This window comes from Lepidochelys kempii, chromosome 13 (assembly GCF_965140265.1).
Source record: "Lepidochelys kempii isolate rLepKem1 chromosome 13, rLepKem1.hap2, whole genome shotgun sequence".
NCBI classification, from domain to species: Eukaryota; Metazoa; Chordata; order Testudines; family Cheloniidae; genus Lepidochelys; species Lepidochelys kempii.
Genome location: NC_133268.1, coordinates 12184340 through 12198096, shown reverse-complemented (window position 1 = coordinate 12198096; position 13757 = coordinate 12184340). Strand labels below are relative to the sequence as shown.

General features: G+C 44.8%; 1 protein-coding gene across 3 annotated transcripts in view; it reads left to right on the top strand.

Annotated features, from left to right (window-relative positions):
* RBM38 (RNA binding motif protein 38) overlaps positions 1-13757 on the top strand; it is a 115803-nt gene that overhangs the window by 49796 nt on the left and 52250 nt on the right. For 2 of the 3 annotated variants that reach the window (XR_012154666.1, XR_012154665.1), the window contains exon 4: positions 6859-6963. The exons of the other annotated variant lie outside the window; for it this stretch is intronic. The gene's annotated coding sequence lies outside the window, so the exon portion shown is untranslated. The remainder of the gene's footprint in view (positions 1-6858; positions 6964-13757) is intronic. 3 annotated transcript variants of the gene reach the window in all.

Here is a 13757-nt window from a genome sequence, read left to right as displayed (position 1 = left end):
TGTGGAAGATGCAGAAAGGCATTACTGCTGACCCCTAACTTGCCCGAGTCAGCAGCAGAGCTGAGAACAGAGCCCTGGAGTTCTCTGACTGAATCATAAGACCATCCTTTCCTACTTCCTCCAAACCAGTTCGTCCAGTCCTAAACTTCACAGCCAACGCCGAGGCAGCAAAGTGCAAAGTACAAATAAAATTAGCCCAGCCCAGTTGGAAGCTGAGTGATGATGAGAAAACCAGAAAATACCATGTAATATTTAAACCAAACAGGTCACTCAAAGCCTATGCAGGACCGGCTCTAGGCACCAGCAAAGCAAGCACGTGCTTAGGGTGGCACAATGCCAGGGGCGGCGTACCGGCCACCCTTTTTTTTTTGCTTGGGCAGTTGCGCTCTCAGAGCTTGGGGCGGCAAAAAACCTAGAGCCAGCCCTGAGCCTATGGACCCTTGCTGAGCTCGAGGGGGATTCTAGGCTCAGCCATCTTTCCCTCCTATGCCCCACCAAGCTGCAGAAATGAAGGGTTTTCACTTGAAACCAGAGCTCTTTGAGATAACCTCTACCATCAGCGTCCCAAGAGTGTGAATGTGCAGAGGTCATCTCGAAGGAGAACAGGACTTTCTGATGGGCTATTGCACAGACATAAACTGAGCTGCATACATGTGCCATGAGGAACAGAAGAGTGGGTTAGGATTGAATCCAGAGCACTCAGGCTGTGTCTACGTTGGCCTTTGTTTTCCACCATTGCAGCAATTTGTGGGTTCAGTGGTGGGAACACTGGACCATACAGGGCCGTTTCTGCTGTTTTAACCACCATGCCCTGAAATACTGCTCAAGTCTAGACATCTCAGTGGATGAAAAGGCTAGCGTGGATACAGCTTGAGGAACGGGTTGCTTGGTAAACGTGCTATGGCATTTGTCATATAATCCATCACTAATGGAATGGTGAGTTCTTACCACTGACCTGCAGCCTCCGATTATGCCTTTGCCTCATTTATTTGATTCCTGTTGTAATCAGCTGAAGCTCTGCTCTGGAGTCCAATGGGAGCGGGATCAGGCCCACATCTTGTAAGCTGCTCCAAAAGGGAAAGACGCCAGTTTTAGATGCCATGCACCATCATCACACTGTATGAACAGCAATAACAACATGCAACCATGGCACCCATAAACCACTTATCTGTATGTTCAAACCAGGAGTTTGCTGGCACAGAACTTGGGAACTTCTGTACAAAAGAACTGAACTCGGGCACTCAAATTTCTGTCCTGCATGTTTGCAAATGGGCACTTGGTGGGTGCAACTTGTAAATGTGGATCGTTGGCAACTGTTAGGCTGCAAGGCTGGAACATTTAGTCCAGTGCTTTTTATTTGTCCAAACTAACCTCTCCCCATCGCCCTGAGAGCCTCATTTCAAACAAGAAGCAAACTTGGAAACATTTCAGGTGGGTACGCAGTGCATGTGCAGTCCGGAAGTGACTGTCTTCCTGTTAGCACTGGAATATCCCTTTAAAGTGTGTGATCTGCTCCAGCATAATCCTGGAGATAAAGCTATCGGATGACTAGTTTATGCTGTCATTATGAAAAAGAAACCCAGACCGCTTGCAATACATTGTTTTAATTGTTCTATTTTTCAACTGCTTGTGTACCCCTGGCTGTACAGACTCTTGCCAGGAAAGCAGAGGGATTGTCATTTTCAGATGGTTCACACAGCTAGGGCTTTCTTTTATTATTATTATTATTTTGTTTGTTCAAGGATCCAAGATGATAGGGGAGGGGAAAGAACTTTTGTCCTTTGCTTAAAATAATTCAAAGAGCTTCCCACTGCATATGCCAGGCTCAAGTGGATATTTGCATAACAAATGAGCCTCCCTCACTTTTTAGCAGGGTACAGCAAGCATACTTAACTGACTCTTGCAACTCCTGCTAGGCTGAGGATACAGCTCTGTATCCAGTCCCAACACCTCACTTACAGACTTCTCTCCCATCCTGGCTGCCAGCATGTTGTTAACTAGAGCTGATTGGAAAAGTTTTTTGCAGGGTTTGAAGTTTCACAGCATTTGACTTTTGGGGGAAGTGGGGGGGCGGGGGGTGTTAATTTCTTTTCATAATGTATTCTAAATTTTTATTAAAAAATATATTAAAATGTTCATTTATGAAAAAATCCAGTTTGGGATGAACTAAAAATTGTAACAACTGTTTCATTTCTGATAAAAATTGTTGCGAATATTTTGTGAAGGAAAAACTGGTGAATTCTTTATTATTTAAACCCCTCATGTTGATGCAAAAGGTTATTTAAAAAATATAGACTAGTTCTATTGTTAACTGATGGTAGCAGAAGAGGGTGAAAGCTTTTGTTTTGTTCTGTGGGTATGTCTACACTGTAGCTAGAAGATGTAATTCCAGCTCAGGTAGACATACCTGTGCTAGCTCTGATTAGGAAAGGGATAGATAAGACAGAAAATATCCTAATATCTTAATGCATCTATAAATCCAAGGCTATTTTTACTGTGGTTCCTAGCACAGTGGCATCCTGGTCTACAACTGGTGCTCCTAGGTGAAACCACAATACAAATAATAAAGCTAATCAAGCCCCTAGAAGTTTTACAGAGAGGACTGTTGCTTTTCCTCAAGCCAGCTAAACACCTTTATTACTTTGAGTGTATATACATTTTTTCCCAGTAGAAAGGAAAAAACATTTTGCTTCTGTTACTTAAAACAAAACTAAAATGTGTAGATTTCACATCCAGTCATCTGGAATTTCTAAATAGCATCTGCTTAAATAGCAAGTCCCAGATTTTTCAGCACAGTGCACTTTTGCCCTCACTGCAGGGAGTACCACATTGGCTCAGCTACTCTGGTCAGCCATTGGAGGGTGGAGCCAAATTTCTGCACATTCCCTGTCCCTCTTTTTCCTGTAGGCTGTGCAGAGGTATGAAAGCATTTCTTATACAGCTGGTCAGAGAAATTTTGATGGAACCATATTGCTTGGGAATACACAGTGCTGTTGAAGTCAAAATGCTTTGTGAAATCAGGTCAATTTTACCAGGATTTCTTTACTGAAGAAAAACAGAAAAAAAAAAAATCTGACAATGTTGAAATGTCCTGTGCTGATATTTTTGGAAGGAAATATTTTGATATTTCACTTGGAAATGATTTTTTGTCTTTATTTTGTATAATATCTTATTAATATATTACATTAGAAAAGTCTAAACTGACCTGAAGCCATTTTTTAGAAACAAATATCCTTTGGAGAGAATTTCAAAAATTTCGGTTTTCATTCATAAAGCCAAATTTCAAAATCTTTCCTGAAAAAAAAAAACTTCCACGCTCCACACAGTTCTAGTTTCTTATTCCATCTTAATTCCTTGTGTGGGCACATAACGTGAGTCAGAAGCTAGCCTGTAGAATAGGAAGATGTCCCGTGTCCCAAACAATTTGCAGTCTAAATATATGCTTTGAATAAGGGTTAAAATGTACAGAACTTGATTTTTTTACAGCATTTTTAAAACACAAAGCACCCTATAAAATTAAGGGTTAAATTCCAGTAATGCTGACATCATGAAGACAAATCAAGCAAGAGCTAAGCAGTCATATGCAGCCTTGGGTATTTTAAAGTGTTCCGTTGGGAATGTGGGCCAAGACATTCAAGATATCAGCTGCTCTTTTTGAGCTGTGCTCTAGGATTTGCCTGGAAAGGCAGAACAGAATTGTGTAACACATCACCTCAGATTTCTTCCTACTTTACAACTGCACAGCCGTGTCAGCACTGTAAGAGCCAGGTCCAAGACCAGAAGTAGAATTGAACCTCTGAATTTTTGAGCTGTGGGGCAATGCTGAGTTTCTCACACAACCTAGAAACCCGCTATTTTCAACCATGGCACTGGTTTAAATACTGGAATAGAGCTGGCTGGACCATTTTTGATGCTGTTTCATGGAGAGGTACTGCTTTTTATGACATTTTCGTCTGCATTTTTTTGAGCAAAACTTTCACTCTCTGGAGCCTGGTGGCTAGGGCGCTAGCCTGGGATGTGGGAGACCCACATTCAAGTCCCTGCTCCACCTGATTTGGAGCCAAACTTTTCATCCCAAATCACACAGCAAGGACTTGAACCTAGGTCTCCTAGGCTCCAGCACACACACTTCCTGAATCAAAAAGCTCAGGTTTCGACCCAAAAACAGACATTCTGACACAATTCTGTATGCATAAAAATGTTCCAAAGGTTCGTTTTTGTTCTGGAGTGGAAGGAAAACAACTCTCAAAACCTTGAAAGTTGCTGCAAAACAGAACTGTCATCCTTCAGCCAGCTCTGCACTGGCATCTGCAGAACTTTGGAGGCCACCTTGGAGCTGCTCTGAGCACACCAGAGCTCTTCCTGGGGCAAGCTCTGCAGGCAATGCAGAGGCAGGAACAGACATGCTATCCTCCAGTGCAGAGTCAACCCACAGAATTGTGGCTCTGCAGCTTACCGGGGTTCTTAAACTTCATCGCACCGCGACCCCCTTCTGACAACAACAATTACTACACGACCCCAGGAGGGGGGACCGAAACCTGAGCCTGCCCAAGCCCCGCCTCACCACGCAGTGGGGTGTGGGTGGCAAAGCCCAAGGGCTTCAGCCCCAGGTGGGGGGGCCTGTAACCTGAGCCCCACCACCCAGGGCTGAAGCCCTTGGGTCTGGGTAGTGGGGTTTGGGCTTCAGCCCTGAGCCCCAGCTAGTCTAACGCCAGTCCTGGTGACGCCATTAAAACAAGGTTGCGACCCACTCTGGTGTCCCGACCCACAGTTTGAGAACCGCATCTGATAGCTACATCTATAAATAACAAACATAAATGTTAACGAACTGCAGGAAGGTCTCTCCGGTAAGCGCTCCATTGTTTTCCGTTTGTAAGTCATGCATCGTTTCCCCTTGTCACTTCTTCATTTTTGTGGTTTATTGAAATACTCTCTTTTAAACAGCCCCGCAGGTTCCAGTACTGGAGCCAATGTTCTTTTCAGTCATCTATATTTTCTATAGCATGTACCTCCCCTCTTACACCTTCCCAAGATTTGAAGCAGAGGTTAGTTTTATTCACCAGGGGATGTGCAATGGGAAGGAGACTGCAAAATTTGTTAACTCTTCTGGATTTTGCTCCTGTTTCAAAGAACAAGATCAAGAAGGAAATGGAAATAAATAGCCATTACCCGGGGCGCTTTAGCACAACAAATTAGGTGGGGGGGGTGTAAAATTTTCAAAAGCACCTGCGTGATTTAGGAGCCTAAGTTCCATTTTCAAAAGTAAGTTAGGAATCTAAATCCCATTGACTTTCAATGAGAGTGAGGCACCTAAGTCAGGCAGGCACTTTTGAAAATGTCGCCCTAGGTGTACACTAGTTTCATTCCTCTTTCCCACCATTGTACTGCTGGTTCAGTGTCATTCAGGGGTGTTAGTATAACCAATACACCGCAGCCATGGGTGCTTTTAGTTTGACTGAGAGTTCCAAAGTAGCCTAGGGCTGTTAGGTGCCCAATTCCCACTGAAAATCCCAGCATTAGTCACCGTGGCTTCTAATCGATGGCTTCTAATCATCTTCAGAGATAGACCCCTTGTAGCTAGGGATTAACACAAACAGTGTAGATAGGTTAGCTTCATATGGTACCAGCATTCCAGCCATCGCTCCACAGCTGCCATTCTATTAGCTCCAAGTGTTGACAGCTGGGTTCTAGGACTCGCTACGGAGAATTTTCTGTTTTTGTTTTTTCCCCAAAAACCACCTTATAACCGTGGTATAAAGCCTAAGGAGGGGTAGAGACTGCCTCACCGTCTGGCTTACATAGTACTCAGAGTAAACAATCCCTATAGACAGGGCAACAGCAAGACAGCCCTGATAGCAGCAACCATGTTTAAAATCCGTCGGAGAGAGCACAGTTTTGATCCCTGGGTGGGCAAATACAAGAGCCCCCACTGTGGTATATCTGTGACTTCTTTACAGAGGCTTCACGGTCTATATCATTTGGACCTAGAAGCCCCAATCCTCAGCTGCTCCAGAGCTCAGGAGAACATAATAGCCTTGGAGGGAGGGGTCATTATGTTGGCTGGGGATTGCCGTCTCCTACTCTGTCAGACTTCCTTTGCCAGAGTGGGGGTCACAGAGCTGGCTGTATGCCAGCCAGCCATTTCCCACACACTAGGGGAATACTCAGCTGCATGTTTAGAGCCTGGGCAAGGATCTTTTGCAGAAAGTGGTGCAAAGTGGCCCTAGCATGGGCCAGGATCCATGCCCAGGAGCCTGATTCTCCTCTAGTGCTGGTTTTACACCAATGTAATCCCACTGATGATAGTGAAATTACTCCTGGATTACAGTGGTGTGAGATCAGACTCCACCGCAGAAACTCTCCTCGCTCAATATCTGCTCTCATTTTACCTTGCTCGCTCTCACATTTTTGTGCCTGGCCCCAGCCTTTGGAAAATCAGGACCTTTGTACATAGCATTGACACTAGACATGGTCCAAAATGCCAGATCCAAACACAGCCCAGCTCTGGGGATGTTTAGATCCAGATCCAGACCCGGCCCATCTCTAATCAAACAGGATTCTGCCATTAACACCTGATTTCTATCCAGTCCACAATCTGAAAAGGCAAACTGGCTTTGCTGCTGCTATCTGCATCTAGCAGCTCAGCTCTTTTTAGGATGCCCCCTTGCCTGATGGGATTGGTTTAAGAAGGGTCTGAAGTAAGTCCAATGTTTTAATAATAGATACCACTTCCTTTAACTGAAAAAAACTTGTTTCCCCCTATATTTAGAAGCTTGTTTCACTGCTCTGCCCTGGGGAGCTTCTGTTGTCATAATGGCCTCAGTGTTGTGCTTTTGTCTTATTTTTGACTTGTTGCAGCAACTGTCTGAATCAGATGGAGCCCAAAGCAGCTGCAGACTTACGCTAAGGATGTCCCCCTGCTGTTTCCTAAAGCTTGGAGGGTTGAAACAGAACTGCACCCAGGCAAGTCACAGGGGTTTTTCTTGGTGTTTTTTGTTTTTGTTTTGTTTTGTTTTTGGTAATGGCAGCATCTGAGGTCACCCTACGACCACAGCCTGGGGAAGTTTACTTGCTCTCATTACATGGGCTCGTTTGTCCTTGAGTTAGACTGAGCTGCACAATTCAGATCCAGAGCTGTACTATAAGCCTCATCCGATGAAGTGAGCTTATGCTCAGATAAATTGGTTAGTCTCTAAGGTGCCACTAGTACTCCTTTTCTTTTTTCCCAAAGTCCTGGGGCATTTTGTTCTGCCCTGGGACAGAGGTGAAGGCCAGCTGCAAAATTCCCATTCAGGCTTTGAACCAGAAGTTTGGGAGGGGTGATAGTGCTGGGTTTGGGGTTCCGGTTCGGAGCCTTTTCATGCTAAAATGTTTACCTTCTGGAAATCATACTGAAAGACAAGGAGAGCTGAGCAAGGTCTGCATGGGCTGCATAGGAACCTTTCACAGCTGAAGTTTCACTCAAAGTCTGGGGGTTAAATTGTCCCCCTTTCAAAATTCAAAGCCAGACTCAAGTACAAACCAGCACCAGTGGGGAAGGATGGGGCTCACATAGAAAACAGCATTAGCTCTGCACAAAACTGAGGCTAGCCAGCACTGAGGGGCACACAGGCAAGCTCCAGGTTCTCCTACACGTCCTTGACTTCTCCTAGGAAGAGGAGCTCTCTGCAGAGGAAACGGAACCTTTGGGCTGATTGTTTTCGCACAAAGGGTGGTGACTATCTTTCAAGCACCGGGAAAGGGCAGCAGGAGAATCCACTAGCAAATAGGGCAGCTGGGTTCAGACTCAAGTGTCTTATCCCCCAGCTGAACCAGGTAACGTCCTGGTGTTCTGATGTCTACATCCAGCCATTTTAGTGAAGTGAATGAGAAACAGAACTGGTCAAGAATGGAGAACGTTGTCCGTGAAAACTTTCGAAGTCAATTTTGTTCCACAAATTACAAAAAGTATCAAATTTTTATTTATTCAAATTTTGTCAGGAAATTGTAAATAGATAATTTTCAGTTGCAATTCTCCCGTCCCACCAGTTTTTGATGTTTCAGTTTTCCTTTTGATGCCCTTTTCCATTTTGCCACTGAAAAAGAGGTGGGAGGGAGGAGAGAAAGGTCAGGGAGAGGAAAAAATGATAAATACCCTTCCAAAAAAACCCCACCCGTAAATGTTTTCATTTTCCAGCTTTGTTGAAAAAAATGTAAAAATGCTGATTTTAAATAAAGGCCTTTTTTGATGAAACATATTTCCTTTGAAAAATTTTGTCCAGCTCCATTGAGGAACTGTCTCCAGCAAGTGCAATGTTTCCTTCATTGTGAGCACCAGGGGCCCCATTTGCCTCTCATTTAGGTCTCAGCCCTGCAAACATACATGCCTTGCTTTGCTACTGTGACAGCAATGGGACTTCTCCTGGTAGTACAGTGAAGCATGTGCATAAAGGTTTGCAAGATCAGGACCTACACGGGTGTGAATCAGGGTAGCTCCATCAGCTACCCCAGTGTAAAATGACATGGGAGTGAAGCAGGTCAGAGCCAAACCTGGGTGGCAGTTGCTTTGTGTTTCCATGCCAAGAATATGTCATTCCTGAATGTTGCAGTCAAGTTTGGCTCCTTTTATTTATTTGTTTTTAAGTACACTCTGGCTCTTTCTAAACAGACAGGCACATTTATTTCCCCTGCATTAACAGATACACACAGAGCACTAGCCCACTCTTCACGGACATGCCCCAGCTTGCTTGCCTAACCATAAGTCATTGCTATAAAGAGATTTTCTCTTTGTGGGCCTTGTCTGTTATGCGTTTGACATTTACACTCGATAGACAAAGGTAATACTGGTGACAACGAGGAACCACGCTGCATATTTGCCCAGGAACAGAGTCAAGACATTTTTTAAATAGAAATTGAGCAATTTAACTGATGACTGTTTAAAGGGTTACATCTAACTGTTGTGTAGCTGCAGATTAATCTGTATTTAAGAGCCAGTCCCGTGAGCTGCTGAGTACTCTCACATTGAGCGTCCTCTGCACCTTGCACGATTGGTCCTAGCTGATTATAAAGTTCCTGTTGAACTGAAGTACCAAATTAAAGCAGAGGTCCCTGGGATCAGGTCTCCTGCCCCCAGCATTGCCCCGGCCTTATTTTTGAAAGGAAGGCAAAAACCTATCCATAAACAGCACCTAAACCAACCCAAAATGCACCAGGAGGAGGCTTAAATACTCTCCATGCCACATGATCCTAAGACGACTGATGTCAATGAGAGTCCATTGAGTGAAATGGGTTTTGGATCAAGCACAAAAAGGAACATGGGAATTCTTCCTGCCTGAACTTATAGGTGATGAGCCTAACCAGCAACGAAACATGAATTTAGTTTCTTTCATTTCAGCCTAGCTTTACAATTAAACTACAAGCCCAGATTCCCACCTGCACCTGCTTCCGGCACAGCTGAAAAGGGAACTGCAATGAATGGAGCTGGCTGAAGCTTGCTGATCCTGGGGTCAGATCTATGGTAGCCCTGGCCCCAGTTAGAACATCCTAGATGCTGCACTAGTTGATGCTGGATAGGCTCTGGCTGGGGCCACATGCTAGCTGGAGGTAACTGGATTAAGAGCTGAAGTTTGAACACTCCAGATTTAAGGACACTTGGGTCCAGAGTTGGGGATCAACCCATCATAAATATACAGGTAGTGGATCTAAAAAAGTTGGATCTGATCTTGCTCTCATTTAAATCTGTGTAAATCAGGACTGACTGTTCTGAAGTTAACAATAGACATTATTGAAGATGCCAGTTTTACTTTGTTGTGAGATCAGAATCTGGCCCACTGTTTAGAAAACAGTGCACTGAACACATTGCAGTTATAATGATATATGGTTGTATAGATTTTCTGCACCATTTGTATTATTGTATTGCAATCTGTAAGCCACATTCTATTCTCAGTAACACCAGTGTATTCCAGAGTAACTCCACTGCAAAATTGGTCCTACACACAATGAAATTGCCCAGAAAACTTAATATTGCCTCATTGGAAAGATTAACCCTTACATAAAATTAGGAGGAGGAAATATTATTTAAAAGTTCATGCTTCTGGAAGCAGAAAGTTCTTTAGTATTACTTTAATGAGGCACTAAACTCACTCAAATGCTTTTGTTAATGCTCGTTGCTTACAAAGTGCCAACTGTTTGGCTCCTTTCCTACAGCCCAGCTAGTCTACAAAAGCTAATATTTTAGGGGCCTTTGATGTAAAATGTTAGTGCATTACGCCCAGGATCAAGAGGAGCGACAGTTGGTGAGATGAGACAAACTGAAACTCACCAGATGGTGTCCAGCATTAGAGTGGCGGCTATTGTACGAGATGGGGGGAAGTCGGGTGGAAGGAAAGAAGGAGAGAGAATGGGGTCCTGCTCCCACTGAAGCACACCTCCTGTTGATTTCAGTAGGGGCAGGATCAGACCCTGAGAAAGGAGGGACTGTGGGACGATCAACAGGCAATGCGATGGAGAGTTAATGGAACAGGAAGACATTGAGTGTGTCAGGAAAGAATGTTATGATGATAAGCAGCTGCAAAAGGTACAAAGGGACCTTATTGCTCCCACCAAGCATTGTTCAGACATGTGAGACCCTGGGCTCAATTGTCAATTGCAGCTGAGCTGTGCCTGGTGGACCAAAGATCTGCCTACTGCACCTCACACACTGTGCTGGGAATAGATGGGCTGCTCCCCAGTCTCTGCCCAGAGGAGTTTACAGCCTATTATGGGCTAGGTTAGCCACACCCCTAGGGCCTGGTGTGGAGCTGCATTGCCCTAAGGGAACTCAGGGAGAGGCTGTGCTTGAGAGAGGCTGGTGTCCGGGGCGGACAGTGGCTCCTTGCCACACCCACTGGGGCAATGCGCAGAAGAGTTTGTGAGCTCTCAGATTATAACTGTCTGTGGCTCTTCTGCGGGGTGCAAGGATTTTTGTCCCCTCCCCTCTGCATTCCCACTTGAGGGACAGGCACCATGTGGCCCTCCCCTTTGTACCATAATATAGCTATCATCCCCACATACCTCTCTGACATGGAGGCATAGGACAGTAACCCTGAGCAGCTGCAAGGACAGAACAGTTTGCGAGTCCTGGGAGGGGAGCACAGACCATATGTTCCACCCTCCAGCTCTACGTAGCAGTGTGAAAAGAAGGATTAAAAATTGTTGTCCGCCGTAGCCCGAACAATCAAGCTAAGGCACCAAGACAGGTGGATGTTCCAGCCCAGCATGTATGGCTCTGGCTGGGAGCAGTCGGGGGTGCCTCAGTTATCTGGCTTCCATAATGAACAAGCAAGGGAACAGCTTGTGCAACAGCCTTCAGAAGCCTACACGTCTCAGTCAAGTGGGACGTCGCTGGTAGAGTTATCCCTCAATAGGGACCTCTTCACACAATGCACATTTTGTTGTGACCCTGCTTTCATCTGGCCCAAGCCAAAGCCATCAGAAGCCAGGGTGTGTACAAACCTGCAACCAGTTCTTCTCTCAGAAAGCTTCCATCTAGATTAGGCCTAGCTTTAGTCAAAGAGTTTCATCAACACAAAAGGTGGGCAAAGCAAAACAAGAATGTAACCAGAATCTGCCTCAACATAGTATCCAAGATCTGGCCTGGAAGAACCTATTTCTATGTATAGTCTTACAGCCCTATTTCCTCTGTATCACAGTGACTATACATATCAGCCGCATGCTGTTTATGAGTATAGGCCAGGGGTGGCCAAATGGTGGCTCATGAGCCGCATGTGGGTCTTTTACAGTTAAAGTGTGGCTCTCGAAGCCCACCATGCCCCTCCCATTCTCTACCTACCAGACCGTTTAGGGAGGCTCGGGGCTTCTGCCCTGTGGCAGGGTGGTGGAGCTTGGAGCTTCTGCCCAGCAGGGAGGGGGGGGTCTCAGGGCTTCAGCCCTGCAGCACCTGCTGGGGCTCAGGGCAGGAGCAGGACTGAAGCCCTGAGCCCGGCTGGCATGCCCCAAGGGGCAGAAGCCCCGAGACCTCTGACCCCACAGAGTAGAAACCCCTAGCCCCACCATTCCGCCGCAGAGCTGAAGCCCCGAGCCCCAGCAGATGCGCCCCCGGCTCTTGAACTTCTGAAGATTGTCATATAGAGCTCACTGGGTCCGTAAGTTTGGCCACCCCTGGTAAATGCTCATATAGACAGATGATTGTGTATAATCATCTGCAATGCTGCATCTCATTTGGTGTCATGGCTCAGAGTCAAGCTGCTTGTCTGTGGCCTACTGTTACCTTCAGCACTGTGAATGACTTCAGAGATAACAGACAAATCATGCGCAAAGAATGAGTCAGCTCAGTTGACATCATAATTTTGATTTTCTCCATGACTGAATTAGATACTTTTAGCGTCTCGTGTGCAAATAAAAAGCAGGAAAAAATGGAACAGCAAAAAGAAGATGAAAAGGTACATGGAGCTGGGGATACATGGTTCAATGGGCAGGGAATTACAGGTATGACAACCCATAGGAAGAATGTACTGGAGGGGGCAGGAAATGGTTGGGAAAAGAAACCGTCTTCCTTCTATAGATTTTGCTGGTGCTATGCAAACCATGAACAACAAATTGTAAAGCTGCTATACTTGAAATTCAAAGATTTCCCATTTCCCGATTAACTTAAAAACAGGCCCATTTGCACAGGAAACTTCACCAACATATGTATGTGTATTTCTCTATATTAAGCAAAAATGGATATTATAGCCCATGAAACTAGGTCTGTTTTGGAACAAAAAATGCAGGTAGTCCCAAGTACAATGAAGTGAAGGGCACCTATATTTCAGCTAAAAATCCCAGTCACTCTGAATATGTGAAAACTCACATTTTCACAACTTGTAGATACAAAATGATTAATTTTGTTAATATTCAGAATATGGGGGATGGGGAAAGATCAGATGAACTGCAATGGCACAAAACGGAATGCAAATTTCACCTGGTTCTAATTTTCAGTTTCCTGAGTCTCTCTTAATTACTATTTATTAGTTGTACTATAGCAGTGGCTAGACGCCCCTAACTGCGATTGGCATCCCATTGCTGCCACACTGATATACACATAGCGAGAATATGGTCCCTGCCCTGACGGGTGTATAATTTAATGGCCTGATCCAAAGCCCACTGAAGTCAGTGAGAGTATTTTTATTGACTTAGGAGCAGGCCTTATAGGTACATGTTTAACTTTAAGCACATCAGTGCCTCCAATGAGATTATCCTCACAGGCTGGAGTTCACCTTTCTCATTGTCAGTGGTTAAGAAGGCAGGTATATGCCACTCACCATCTGAGATGGGACTTCGTTATTGGCATAAACTGGGAGTGCACTGTTACCATCATGTACAGGAAAACACACAGTACAACTGTAAACAAGAGGTACACTGGCACATTTTGATCATACTGGCAAGAATTCTCTCTTACAAGCTGACTCAAGGTAGAGCTGGGAGGATCTGGAAGGATCAGAGTAATGGCTTACTTCCCCAGTTTGTCACATAACACTAAGCAGTTGATAAAAGCTTCCTTTGAAGAGGTGCCAAGTTACTCCGTGCTTTGCAATAATGATATGGTATTCCACTCACAGAAGCGAGGTTTCTGATTCTTTCTGATTGTAAAGAATTTAAAAGAGAGACAGAAACAGAGAGGTAGTAGAAAGAGTTCCTACTCAAAGAAAGAGATGAGAGGCTTGGGTATATTGGTAATTAATTGCTGGGGTTTGCTTCTTTATTCTTCCCTGGTAGTAGTACCAATAAAAATCCAATTG